Source organism: Anastrepha ludens, chromosome 3, assembly GCF_028408465.1.
Source record: "Anastrepha ludens isolate Willacy chromosome 3, idAnaLude1.1, whole genome shotgun sequence".
NCBI lineage: Eukaryota > Metazoa > Arthropoda > Insecta > Diptera > Tephritidae > Anastrepha > Anastrepha ludens.
In genome coordinates this window covers 76493278-76508083 of record NC_071499.1, presented here as the reverse complement: position 1 = coordinate 76508083, position 14806 = coordinate 76493278, and the positions used below count along the sequence as shown (strand labels likewise).

Below are 14806 nucleotides of genomic sequence, written 5' to 3'. Positions count from 1 at the left end.
ACACGACCTTTTTAACGCGACCTGCCCAACTCCTTCAGGGGGAAAAATATGAAAGAGGAACAATATTCTGAACTAACTTCCTAACTATACTTCCGCTTGCACTTGTTAATTTAAAATTTATTGGCCTATAAGCTTTTGAAGTGAAATTTCTTAGGCGTCGATGGACGAACGAGAATGGAGAGTAAAATTTCAAGGCCATGCAACGTTTTGGGCATTTTCGTTCCGCGAGAGAGAAAAAAGATATAACGTAGAGGAAAAGGAGAGAGAGCAGATATATCTTAGATACACTTTATTCTATTTTTCCTGAGTTTTTCCTTGTGGTTGCTAATTTCTAGTGAGAAATAACACTGATTACTTTTTGGCGCTTGTTTGTTGGTTCAAACTTGTAGCAAATATATTTTTGGTGCGTACTTTTTGACGTTACATTTTCTTGGTGCCTACTGTTTGGGGCGTTTTTGGTCGCAATTTTTTTGGCGTTTTTTTTGGTGCATACTTTTTGGCGCTTATTTCCGGATTATTATCGTCTTAATGTTATTAAAAAAAATAATTGACGCCAATAAATAAATAAGTAAAAAGTCAAAACTTGTCAATATCCGCTGCTTATGTAATAATTTTGGGAGGTTCATATATGTATAATTTTTGCTATTACAAAATTTCACGTAATTTTCAAAAAGAGAAAAAACCCGATTCAGTTGTGCTCGAAAAATCTTTAGAAGTGCACTAGTTCGATACTAATAGATTTCCCTGCAGGGTACGCATTTACATTTCACACTCGTTGCTACATTCCTACAAACCGCGCAATCGAACATTTCGTTTTCATCCACTTGAACTTGTAGTGGCGCAGTGCAATGAATGCTTTTTCACTTCTGCTACCGCTGCTGAAATACATATAGCGACACTCACAAGCACACACACATGCATATGTATGTAAATGCATAGTAAGTAGAAATCGCACCTTTTTCTTTGTGATCGGCGCTATACGCCACCGCATGTCACATGCCATTGCGTACTTTCTTCAGAGCACCGCCGCGGCGCTAAGCCAAATCCATAAATACGGGCAGCATGGAATCGCGTTTTGTGGCCGCGCATTTGCTTGTGCAGTACTTGCATTCAACGTTTGGTGTGTTGCCTGGTGGCCTGTTTATTTACATTTACTATAACGCGCCTCAATTTGCGGCTTGGTACGACCGGGTTTGGTTTGGTTTTTATTTTCATTCTGTGTGTTTTATTTTCATTTGACTTGGATTGCTGATAGATATTGTCGTTGGAAATGACAGCATTTTTTTATTGTAGTTTGCGTGACGATACAAACATATGTATGCCTGTACGTGAAGCTACATAGGCATGCAGTCGGAAGCTAGCAGTTGACAGAGTTGTTGTAGCTTCTATAGAGTGAAGAATTTTGGTTCGTAGCCAATTTCTTCTTTTTTCTAATAACAGAGTTGCACTTAAAAACTGTTTTAAATAATTTTAATGTGCAGAAATTTGGTTTCTTTAAAGTTTTACTGGTAATACTAAAATAGAATTGAATTATAAATAAACATAGAGCATATAGATTACATATATGTCAGGTCAGTCCATAAGTTCGTGCGCTTTTTTAAGGTGGTTCTAAAATTAATAAAAATGATGTTTAAAGTATAGTAATCAATAATATATTTTCCCTCATTATTTACAATGTCTTCCCATCGTTTAGGCAATTTTTTAATTCCCTGCTCAAAAAATTGTTTGTCTTTGGAGCCAAAATACGCTTCGATATCCCTTTTTATAGCTTCTTTTGAGGAGTAGTTCTTGTTACTCTTATGGGATTGAAGTCCACGGAAAAGGTGATAATCACAAGGCGCAATATCCGGAGAGTATGGTGGATGCGGTATTAGCTCCCATCCGAGCTCGTTCAGCTTGCCTAACGTTTGCCTTGCGGTATGAGGTCTTGCATTGTCGTGGTGAAACAAAACTTTGCGTCTATTCACTAAAGACGGTCGATTTTTATAAGTGCCTCATTCAGGTTTGATAGCTGATGGCAGTAATAATCAGCAGCTATCGTCTGGTTTGGTTCCAGAAGTTCATAATAAACAATACCGGCCGTATCCCACCAAGTACACTGGAGAATCTTCTTGGGGTGAAGGCCATCTCTAGGGTTCAGTTCTGGTATTTCATCTTTATCTAACCATTGGCGTTTGCGAACAAAATTATTGTAAAATACCCATTTTTCATCACCAGTAACGATACGGTTCAAAAAACTTTCATTTTCGAGCCGTTGCAGCAGCTGAGAACACACATTCACTCTCTGCTGAAGGTTGGCGACGCAAAGTCTATGCGGTACCCATTTTCCCAGCTTTGAAACCTTTCCCAACAGAACCAGGTGCCTGTGAACTGTTCCACGCGATGAACGATGAATTTAACCTCTGAGCTATCATATCGACTATCAAATTTGGCTCAGCTTCCACGAGTTCGAGCAAGGCGTCGGAGTTAATAATACGCACGAACTTATGGACTGACCTTATATGTATAGAACAAATTTCGGTATGCAGTTTTAAAGCTTATTATATTTTAGTCTAATAAAGGGCAAGTCTGAAGTTGCTAAGAAATCGCGCTGATTTTTTATAATTATTTTCTCTGATGCGGTTGTATGCAAGCATGCAAGGGCAAGGATAGCTAAAGATGTTTTTCCTACGTGAAGTGCAATAGAATGTTAGGCTAAATACGTATCGATCAGAATTTGATGAAGCTTTCCCCATTGAAGGCAATTTTGCACATTCAAAAGCTAAACGGTGTCGTTTTATATGCCACTACGAAGAATCTAAAAGTAAAACATCAACAGGAAAGCGTCCTAATGAAAAAGGTCTGTTCGTGTCGATCACAGCAAAAGACCAACGAAATGCAATAATTGCTCAGAAAATACAAGTTATAACATTTCTACGTTTACTCATATATACTCGTTATTTATTTGTTTAGGTCTTGAAAGCTAAACTCAGTCATTAGTTTTCCTAAAATATTGCAATATTTATATTTGTTAATCATTTTACTGTTGGTACTCTATAAATGATAACTATTTAAAACCCTTGTGTTTACATGTGTATATGTATGTAGTGCCAAGGTGAAGGTTATATAAATTGGCACGATTGTGAAGAAAGCTACCCTGGAACAATACAACTTAACTTAGTTAAACTGAAAAGATTTTGAAAAAAAATTTAATAGTTCTGATTTTATTAAATGCTGAGAATTTTGGTAAAGACATCTGCAATTTATTTTAAAATTTTGAAAATCTTTTTTATTATTAAGATTAGCTTATACCAAAATACAAATTCTTTTAGAAACATTTTAAGAATTATTATCTTCAAAATTTCTCGGTAACATTTTTTTTTAACATTTATGAAAAACATTCGGTGGCAGATTTTTTTCTTATTTTTTTATTAATAGCTGAGATTATGCTGAGCAATCTGTGAATGTTTCATAGCCCTTTAACTTTTCCGGTTATATTCAAATACGTACAACGAATCAGTGAAAAATGCCATGTGCCAGCGCTTCGCTAGAGCATTACTTATTAGTGAGTTTTCGCTATTTTCAAAACTTTTTAATGTAATAAAGTGGAGTTCAATAGAGGCCTGCAATATGCATTTGAGGCAGTCTTTCGCCCAACTCAGAACTCAAAAGTTTAATATTGATGGTATATTTAGTTAACCGAAAAAAAGGAAACGATCATCGATAAAAATTACCAATATTTCATGGAATTTTTATTTTTTGATTTTTTGTTATAAAATACCAGAATAACTTTCCTGCTCCCAACTATAATTTTAACATAAAATGATAAAATCGATTCTACAGCATTGTTGCAAGTCGACACAAATTTTTCACAATTTTTTAATGAACCTGTCAGCTGTTGAAACTTTTAATTGCCCTTATACGTATACGTACATGTATATGTGCATAGTCGTGTGAGTGTACTTACATTTTTTCAACAATATTTAAAGTTTCGACTGAAGTGAAAAATGTTTCGTTAAACTGACAATTAACGAGCGTACAGATATATCGATATTTTCCTCCTTTTTTACAACAACAAGCGAGTATCATGTGCAACAAATGATATATATTAAATTAAAATTTATGTATCGGAAGTTATTGACACGCAACATAGATACTCAATAATACTTCCATGAAACAAAAAAGAAATACAAACTACAAATAAAAAAGAATTTGCGCTAATTGTACAAGTAGTCACTGTGCATTGTGTGAGTATATGCGATTTTTATTATTTTGCATATTAACCCTTATTGCTTTTATGCCAAACGTGTTAATTCCACAAATGGTTCAATACGTACAGTAACTCTTAGTCAAAGTCGGGCAACGTAGTGAACACTTTTTTTCTCATAAAAAAAAAAAATTTAACTAAAATGAGAAAAATTTTTATTGCTACATTAGTAAATTTTTAATTGATTTTTTATATTTTTTACTTTTTACATTTTAAAACCAAGAATTCTAAACACGAAAGTTAAGTTAAATAAAATAGTTAGTTAAGTTATTCGAGGTGAAATGGTTGAAGTCCCGGTCTGGCACTCCTCAAATAGCACTAAAGCGCCGTTTTGATACCATTATGAGTCTTCCAACAGGCAGATACCTACAGCCAGCCAGAATTGTTGATATAATGGAGGAGATTGATTGGATTTAAGTTGGCGCACTGCCCCAGGCTGTCGAAGAAAGAAGCGCTCAGTGACCTTAGTCGTCTAGCTGCCAAACTCGGACATTTACAGAGAAAATGCTCTACAGTCTCCTTCTCTGAAAGGTCCCCACAGCTTCTGAAAAACGGGGGTTAAATGGTAACCCTAGCTTTACCGAGTGTGTGCCGATCGTCCAGTGACCGGTAAACACAGTTACGAGTTTGGAAATTGAATGGCGAGGAGTCCAAAGAACTTTCTGAGTCCTTCGTATATTGTACTGGGGCCAGAGGGTTCTCGAAAGAGCACATGCAGAAATGGAGCTCCATCTTTTCTGCACTTTCCTGAGAAATAAATTGTACAGTTCCCCTTTAACAACTGTCAAGGGGATGCCGATGACTGGGTAGGAGGTCTCTGAGGCCAATTCAGTCCCCTTCCTGGCAAGCTCATCAGCAATTCCATTTCCCTCTATGTTCCTATGTCCTGGAACCCAGATCACAGAAATGTTACCTGCACACCCAAGAGATTTGATCTCTTCTTTGCAGGAGTTTACTAATTTCGTTCTGCGCCATGGAGTCAGCAAATGTTAATATCTCCCTAAGCATTTTGCATGCCTACAAGATCGCAAAGACTTCTGCTTAAAAAATACTAATAGGTCTATTTATAAGTTCGTGCGGTTTTACAACAGATGGCGTAACTTGATTATTATTCCATCGATCCACATTTCCAAACATTCATTGGAGAGCTACTGTCGTAAGGCACAAACGTCAGTATAAGTTTTTTATTTGAAGCGTAAACAACAATATTTTTACCACACTTGAAAATGTCGAATTTCGTGCCAAATAATGTGTTTTTGCGGGGAATTCTTCTTCATTATTTTAATATGAAGAAAAAAGCAGCCGAAAGTCATCGTATCTTGGTGGAAGTTTATGGTGAGCATGCTCTATCTGAGCGAACGTGCCAGAAGTGGTTTGCACGCTTTAAAAGTGGTGATTTTGGCTTGGAAGACGAAGAACGTGAGGGTGCGCCGCCAAAGTTCATGGATACCGAATTGGAGGAATTGCTCGATCAAGATCCGGCTCAAACGCAAGAAGAGGTTGCAAAAACTTTGGGAGTTGATCAATCAACCATTTCCAAACGTTTAAAAGCCATGGGAATGATCCGAAAGGTAGGCCATTGGGTGCCGTATGAATTGAAGCCAAGAGACGTTGAACGCCGTTTTATGGCATGCGAACAACTGCTTCAACGGCACAAAAGAAAGGGTTTTTTGCATCGAATTGTGACTGGCGGTGAAAAGTGGGTCCATTACGACAATCCAAAACGTCGGGCAACGTATGGATACCCTGGCCATGCTTCAACATCGACGTCGGCGCAGAATATTCATGGCCTGAAGGTTATGCTGTGTATCTGGTGGGACCAGCTGGGTGTTGTGTATTATGAGCTACTGAAACCGAATGAAACGATTACGGGGGATGTCTACCGACGACAATTGATGCGTTTGAGCCGAGCACTGCGAGAAAAACGGCCGCAATACGCCGATAGACACGACAAAGTTATTTTGCAACATGACAATGCTCGGCCACATGTTGCACAAGTGGTCAAAACATACTTAGAAACGCTCAAATGGGATGTCCTACCCCACCCGCCGTATAGTCCAGACCTTGCGCCATCCGATTACTATCTCTTCCGATCGATGCAACATGGCCTGGCTGACCAGCACTTCCGTAATTACGATGAAGTCAAAAAATGGATCGATTCGTGGATTGCGGCAAAACCGACCGAATTTTTCACAAAGGGAATCCGTGAATTGCCAGAAAGATGGGAAAAAGTAGTAGTAAGCGATGGACAATATTTTGAATATTAAATTTGTAACCATTTTACGTCAATAAAGTTTCAAATTTCGAAAAAAACCGCACGAACTTATTCATAGTCCTATTAGCAAACGCAGTTTAAAGGAGATAGATAGTTTGCTGATTTAGAGAAAACCTCCGCTTCGACTCCCGATTCAATCTTGGAACCGTCAGTGAAGACAGAGGTGCAAGCTTCGGTGCAGATTTTCCCCTCAATCCAATCCTGCCTATTTGGAAAGACTGCTCTATCACGACCCTCAAACTCTAGTTTTCAGATAGAGAGATCTGTTTGAAGTTCGAAGAAATACGGTGCTAACTGCCCAAAAATGCTACTATGTCCCTTGAGAGATTGTCTCCAGAGGCCAATTTCCTTTAACCTGATTGCACTTTGAGCTGCAACGGAAATTACGGAAAAGCCGATGGGAAGTAAGTGCAAAAGGACATTCAGGGCAGCACTGGGGCAAGCTTTACATGCTCCGGTGATGCCAATGCATGCAGTCCTTTGTCTCCTCCCAGTTTAGTGATATTATGGCCGTTCCGAAGAGCTTCTTACCAAACCAGGCATCCGTACCTTAAAATTGGCAAAACCACTGCGTTGTACATCCACAGCACGACCTGTGGCTTGAGTCCGTATTTTTTACCGAACATAGATTTGCAGGAGTAGAAAGCTATACTGGCCTTCTTTACCCGCAATACTGGCCTTTTCAATGTGTAGGTTCCAATGGAGTGTGGAGTCAAGTATCACTCCAAGATACCTAACTTCCGATGAGACCTGGAGAACGTGGTTGTTTAATTTGGGAAGTGAAAGAGCACCAGCTCCGTTTTGTCAGAGTTTACTCGGAGGCCGCAAGAGGCAGCCCAGGGACTGAGTACTGCCAGTGACCTTTCCAAAATCTCAGCCGTGACTGAGGGAAACGGACCCGATACCATCAAGACCAAGCCATCGGCGTATGCTACTACCTTAACCCCACCCTTATTTAGCATTACCAGAACGTCGTCAATAGTAAATAGCCAAAGTAGGGGCGAAAGGACACCACCCCGCACTTTTTTAAATAATTTAAAAAAATATTGACAAAAATTTTTTAAAAATTTTAAAAAAATTTATTCGACAAATATTTATATAAAAGGGTGTTTTTAGTTCAATAATTTAAATAAATTAAACAAAAAAAATTTCTTTCAAAAAAAAATTTCTTACCAAAAAAGTTTTTTTAATGAAATTATTTAAAGAAATAAAAAAAATGTTTGTTAAGAAACAATTTTTTATTTAAAAAAACTTTCATTAAAAAACATTTTTTATTAAGAGAAATTGTTTGATTTATTTACCAAAACATTATTGAACTACAAACACTGTTTTATATATTTAAATATTTGTGAACACTTGTTTTTTTAATTTTATTACTCTAGAAAGTGTAAAAGTATCACAGCTATACATATTATAAAGTACATAGACTAAAAAATAATAAAAAATCATTTTGTTTTATTATTTCTTTGGCCCAAATATGTTTTGCTAGTAAAACCTTTTCCCATGGTGTCGGACTTCGGCTGATAGCCACTGTACGCGCCTACCATATGTATGCATGTGATGCTTCAATGCATGGAAAATTGTATAACTAGTCATAAATCTAGTTCATTAAGTTTTTATTGTTGTTTTAGCGGATATGGATTGTAAAAATGCTATACTCGACCCATTTGATTTACTTTTCCAGTTTTTCGATATTTCCGCTCATTTTAAAATTCAAATGTCGACAGCTTTAACTTAATTAGCGAATATTATAGCATTTTTGCGCAAGCAAATACAGACGTGAAAAATATTCTGCAAATAACTGCTTATGTGTTCCAAATTTTCTTGAAAAATGATATGCTGCTTGATATGCTTTTGACACCTTTAATTCAAAACCATTGCACATGATTCTGTAAACAAATTGGTGCATTGCAGACTGCTTTGATAGAAAATTGTTTTTTTAAATAAGTGCTTATATTAGAACAGTTTTCTTGGTCTAAAAGAAAACGACTGCGTAGAGTATTAATCGAGCTCTAGAATGACGTCGAATAGCTGATTAAGTAGTCTGATATATTTGACTGCTAAAACCCACATTAAATATATCAAAATAAATATAAACAACATATATAATGATATGCTTCTTTTTGTTTCAGATTCATCACTCTTCTCAAATGACTTCGGTTAGCCGTAATTGAATTTATTTTTCAAGGTAAGCTATATTTTCAATTTATTTATGCACACCTGTCAAAAACAAACCTCACTCATCTCTTATGGCCAAATTTTTAACATTTAGGTTTTAAAACAAATTTTCATCAACATTTCAAATTTAAAATTAGAAATGTTAGAAAAAATCTGTGTATGCAGTTGTGTAGTCCACTCAATTTTAATAGTCTAAAGCGGCTAAAAACTTGCCTTGATTTTGGGCAATGCTTTTTGTTGACGATATTTTCAATTTTCTTCCATATAACGAATGATCGAAATGTATAAGACAAGAAAAAATGCACCACAAACTTGCATTTCAAAATTCAAAATTGAACCTGAATTGAATTGAAGACAGTTGGAAAAAAATTAGTTAACATTTTCAGTCTAGTAGCTGCTTTTCGATGAATGTGTCATAATACAAGCAAAAGCCATATGGCTGAAAAGACTGCCCTAACCTTCGTTTTTGTATCATTTTTTAAACAATATTTCTATGAAAAATAAAAAAAGGTAAATAAAAAATAAACAAAACTTTGCAATATGTCGCACCGCAATTATTTTGCACACAAATGAATGTGCAATTTTTCAGCGCAATATAACCAAAGTTGATTAGCCCCAGATTTGAGCCATCACATTAGCGAACAGTCAGTTAGCGGCATTACCACCTAAAACGTATGTGTATGCGTATAGTCTCCTCTGTATCATACCAATCCGCACAATATACAACTTGTTATTATCTATCTTAATGGGGTGAAAATAATCTATGTTGTAGCTCTTTCGCCTTACAGTAATCAACTGCACTCAATGCATCAGTAGTGGCGATAAATTTAATGCGCCATTTGGGGATATAATGGCTTTTAATATGGTAATATCATCACTTGATTGCACAGAAAGGCCAACGATGGTATGTGGATATATGCATTAGGGCAATCCTTATTTTTAAATTTGCTTAAAGTTTAATTACCTATATTGACTCTATTTTCATTTGATCGGGAAAAAATGAGAGGGAAAATTTTAGCGCTCAACCGGACACAGCCATCTTCCAAAGAGTGAAATGAAAGCCATTCGAAAATTATTTATAGAAAGTTTTTCTACGTTCTGGTGTATCTCGAAAAGTACGGCACGAATTATTGCACATATTCAGGGTTACCAGGAAAGTCATCGGTGATACTTAAGAACATTATTATTCAGACAATTTCTGACTAATTTAGTTATATTAATAATGCAATTGAATAGACTCGGTGCGTAGTCCAACATAACGAAACAAAGTTTATAAACGCTACCTGTTTAGTACCTGGCATAATATGAACAATCGAAAAACAAAAACAAAAAATAATAATTTAGGAAATTAATGGGAATTTGTATCAGGAATAGGGATGGTACTGCTGAAACCGAATTATAATGAATATAAAATAAAAATGAATATAAAAGTTTAAATTCTTATTTTTTTGCATTAGTCACATACGAGGTTGTTCAATAAGTTTGAAATACACTTCATTATATATACAGTAAAGTCTCAATGAACACGAATACACTTGTTTCAACGGGATTCCAATTTATGCATACCATCCCTGAAGTGAGAATCTGGAAGGGCCGTAAAATACGCTTCCAAAACTGTTATCACTTCATCATTTGATGAAAAATGCTTTCTGCGCATGAAGTTTTTAAGTCTATAAACAGAATACGGTGGATGCTCCAACAATTCAAATTTTAATTCATGGGTTTTAGCCATTTTCAAAATGCTCTTGTGACACGTTGCTCTTGTGCCCTGATGAAAAGTAATTTTTTTCTTTTGCAAACTGGGTATTTTTTCAATGAATGGAAAAATCAAAGTGCATATTTTTATTCCACCCTACTACACATGTATATGCATTCACATGCATATGTACGTTTGTATAGATATTCATGCATGAGTGCCAGATTGCCTAATAATTGTGAAGAACTGCAAGTAGTTAGCAGGATCAACGCCATACCGCAATAACAAATATGGGCCGAAAGTATTGAGAGTACCACTGTGATAATATATTGTAATATACACACACATACACACATACATATGCATACATGCAAATGCACCTGCATATATACCCTGTAGGAATTTAGAAAATACTGAATTAGTACTATTCGGCGCTGAGTTAGAGTCATGGCTGATTCGTGTGTTTTCTTTTTTTCTTTCAAAAAAAGGACTACCAAATTTTTGGTGTAAATGTTCGCTTTTTCTACAGTGTGAAGCTATATAAAAAAATGGACCTATAAGATTTGGTATTTTTGCTTTTTGATAGTTCCAAATTAGTGTCCAAATAATGAATAGGAAGAAAAACTATATTCAAGCTTACTCTACTGCAGCTCTCACAATAATCGCAGGGACAGAGCATGGGTGGGACATTCAGGAGGTTCTATGTTCAATTTACGGTTACTAGACCCAAAAAATGTAAATAATTTTTAAATTACTGTATATTTTCGCTTACATTACCAACTCACAACGCCAGAAGTCCACGTCAAGGTCGTAAAGTTGTCTTTGCAATGTTTGCGTTCGTTGTACACTCAGACTCTTTGCCCCTTGTGATGCCGCGAAGGGAACTTGTCCTTATATTTCGTAAAACCAGTGTGTGCTTTTCAAAAATTTTAGAGGAACCCTTATTTTCGTAGAACTAAGATCTTCCAATTCATCAAAAAAATGTCCACCTAAAAAGTTGAATCTGGATAGTTTAGGGAAATGCACAGAATGCGCGAGGTATTCTCTTCCTCTTCTTCATCTATACATCTTCCTCTTTCCCATCCTTTGGGCGTGTCTGCCTATTAAGTAGTGCCCCGTTATAAGTAAAATAAGTGTGCTAAGACTCTGCTTATTTTCGCTTAGCAGAGACTCAGTGCGTTTAGCATTGAGAGCCGGCCACAATTACCGTGCGATTCTGCAGGTGGTTTCATTACGCCATCTTTCATTCGCTGCTCTTACAAGTTCCTCAAAGATAAGTAGCTTACATGTTTGTAAAGGTATACCCATGTCATTGACTGTGCACTCATCGCTCAATTTGCTGCCGAAACTCGCCAGTTTTTCAGCTCTGCAGTTACCCTCAATGCCGCAATGGCTAGGAACCCAATTTACCTTTAGATGAAATGACTCAACCATCTCCTTAAGAGATGTGCGGCATTTCATGGCTACCTTGGAGGTTGTCTATTGTTTTGTGCGGGACTTTATCGCCGCCTGGCTATCACCGGGTATCAGATATCATCATTATTTCCATCAGTTAAGCCTGAAATATATTGTACTACAGTATTCGGGAAGCCGGGAATTGAAGGAGATCCTCATATGTTTGGAATATACACCTCCAGTTTTGAGCCATCCGTTCTGGAAAAGTAGGAGTTTAACCTGCTACAGTATCCAGAACGTAATTTAGCCAAAATTACGTCGGTCTCACAAGGCAGCTGAAGCTCTTCGTCTGCAATTGGTGGATTCGAAGCTAGGAAGGTGGTAAGAGACTCCCGACGAATGTCGGTTAATAACCGTTAGTAAACTGTTTTAATGGACGAGTCGACAATTCTGCCAAATAAAAAATGTTCTTAAGATATGAAAACCAAAATAAACAAATCTCAGTTCATTTTATTATCTTAAAGATCCTTAATCGATTATATATATATAATTGGCGCGTACACCCTTTTTGGGTGTTTGGCAGAGCTCCTCCTCCTATTTGTGGTGTTCGTCTTGATGTTGTTCCACAAATGGAGGGACCTACAGTTTGAAGCCCACTCCGAACGGTAGATATTTTTATGAGGAGCTTTTCCATGGCAGAAATACACTCGGAGGTTTGTCATTGCCTGCCGAGGGGCGACCGCTATTAGAAAAACGTTTTTCTTTTTCTTTTAATTTTGGTGTTTCACCGAGATTCGAACCTACGTTCTCTCTGTGAATTCCGAATGGTAATCACGCACCAACCCATTCGACTACGGCGGCCGCCATTAATCGATTACATTTGTTATAAAAAGTGTCCTTGTTATAAAAAATAACAAGAAATTTTCAAACCAACTAATGCTAAAAATTTAATTATCAAAATGTTAACAATCAAATAAACAAACTCTTTCCAGAGTTATTTCGGTTCAGTTAATTTTTGTCAACTCCTGTCATTTGCATTACCACGAGTCGGTTTTGATTGCATATCTGAAATCTACCAGAAAATCAATCCGCTCAAAAGCCGCTTAGCCTGAACGAATGGCAAATGTCTGCGTATACTTTTCAGCCTTGGACACTGCCACACTCGGTAGACAAATCCCACTGCACGCAACAAGAGTAGCAAAGTGTTCTGTATTTGACGAAATCCTACTAAATAGTTCCATGTCATTGACAAGTTTTCCCTGCAGGGTAAGGACGGGCACATATACAGACAGCTGTATATTGGAATGCGTGGTTGTAAATTTGCGATTTTTTAATTATTCCATCTCACGACATTACACTCACTCTCGCTAATGTGAGAAACGCTTAATTATATTACTGCAGGGTTTTTAAATTAATTTTAATCAAATGTGCTATTCAATTAATTTAAAATTTCGTTTTGTGTACATCTGCATAAAATATTTATGAATACATAGAAAACTTACACTTTGATCGGATTATTTAACGTTTTTTTTTTATATTTCGTAGTTTTATTTATTACAAAAACGGCGAAAAAATTGAAAATAATTTGATTGTATAAAGGTGTTGAAAGTATAAATTCCCAAAGAAACATTAGTGCACATGCAAACCGTTACACACATAAAGTAGCCTGCTACGTGTAATATACTTATTTACTGACTACTATAAAAACATTTGATTAAAAGCTCGTCAGACATTTTTAATTCGGAAAAAAAAACAAGAAAAAAACCTTTTTTCAAGGTAAATTTGATTCCCGCACCGTTCCACCAACGGCGGATACACTGTGTCGAAGGTTGCGCAAACCCAGGCATTGTTGTGGTGCCCACTTCATGTGAAACCAACTGACAACATTCATTCTGTAGCGTAACCCTATGCGCATATACACATGTACAAATAAACGTATAATACATAATAAAAATTTTCGTAGTGCATTTTGTACAGAGATTATGTAAATATGTATGTATGTAAGTATGAATACTCGATGTGGCTCAAAAGGTTTTTATTTTCATGTTAAAGGGCTTACGTGTGAATGCTCAATATCCAGCGCCAGATAACACTAATTGTGCAACTAGTATATTACATTTTTGAATGGTACTAGTCCACACCCTCACTATCTACCTAGAGCCTTCAATCCTGAAGCATTTTAACAAGCCTGGTATTTCGGGATACAAACAGGGAAAGAGCTTGGGAAACAGGAAAAAGTCACATGGAGCCATATCAGGCAAATACGTGCTTGCGGAACGATATTAACATTATTTTTGTTCAAATAATCGCGAACAAGACGTGATGTGTGAGCTGGTGCATTATCGTGATGCAAGAACCATGACTTGTTGTCCCACAATTCCTTCCTTTTAAGACGAATGTTCTCGCGCAAACGCTTAAAAACGTCTAAATAATATTCAGCGTTAACCGATCGGCCTTGCGGAAGGAACTCCGGGTGCACCACGCCTTCGTAATCGAAAAAACAGTCAGCATAACCTTAATTTTTGAGCTACTTTGGCGTAGTTTTTTGGGTTGATGTACGTCCCTCTTTGAACGATTTGTACCACTGGAAAACACGTGCACGCGATAGAGCAGAGTCCCCATAGGTTGCTTGCAACATTTTTAAGGCGTCTGAAGCCGAAATTTTGTTGGAATAACAAAATTTCAAACAAATTCTTTGTTCAACTTGAAAATCCATCGTTAAATTCGAAGAACACACTCGAGCTTGACTTGAGCACAGAAAACAAACTATGTGACATATCACGCTGAAATTTGCCATGTAAGCTTATAACAGTCCTACCAAAAAACAAAAAATTTATTTTTGCCATATGCCATCCGCGGACCGTTTTATTTATAAAGTCTCGTTCATATTTGAGCAGAAGGTATATGAAAAACAACTCTGCCCCATTGCAAAAGTTTTACTTGTGGTTTCAAGTGTTGACGGATTTTTCGATTTTACACAGTTTTTGCACAAAATCTTTTAGCAAGTGCAGTTAAG

At 36.6% G+C, this 14806-nt stretch overlaps 1 protein-coding gene across 1 annotated transcript in view; it reads left to right on the top strand.

The window, feature by feature from the left end:
- LOC128858234 (AF4/FMR2 family member lilli) overlaps window positions 1-14806 on the top strand; it is a 224593-nt gene that overhangs the window by 36291 nt on the left and 173496 nt on the right. The window contains exon 3 of the mRNA XM_054094325.1: window positions 8654-8709. The gene's annotated coding sequence lies outside the window, so the exon portion shown is untranslated. The remainder of the gene's footprint in view (window positions 1-8653; window positions 8710-14806) is intronic.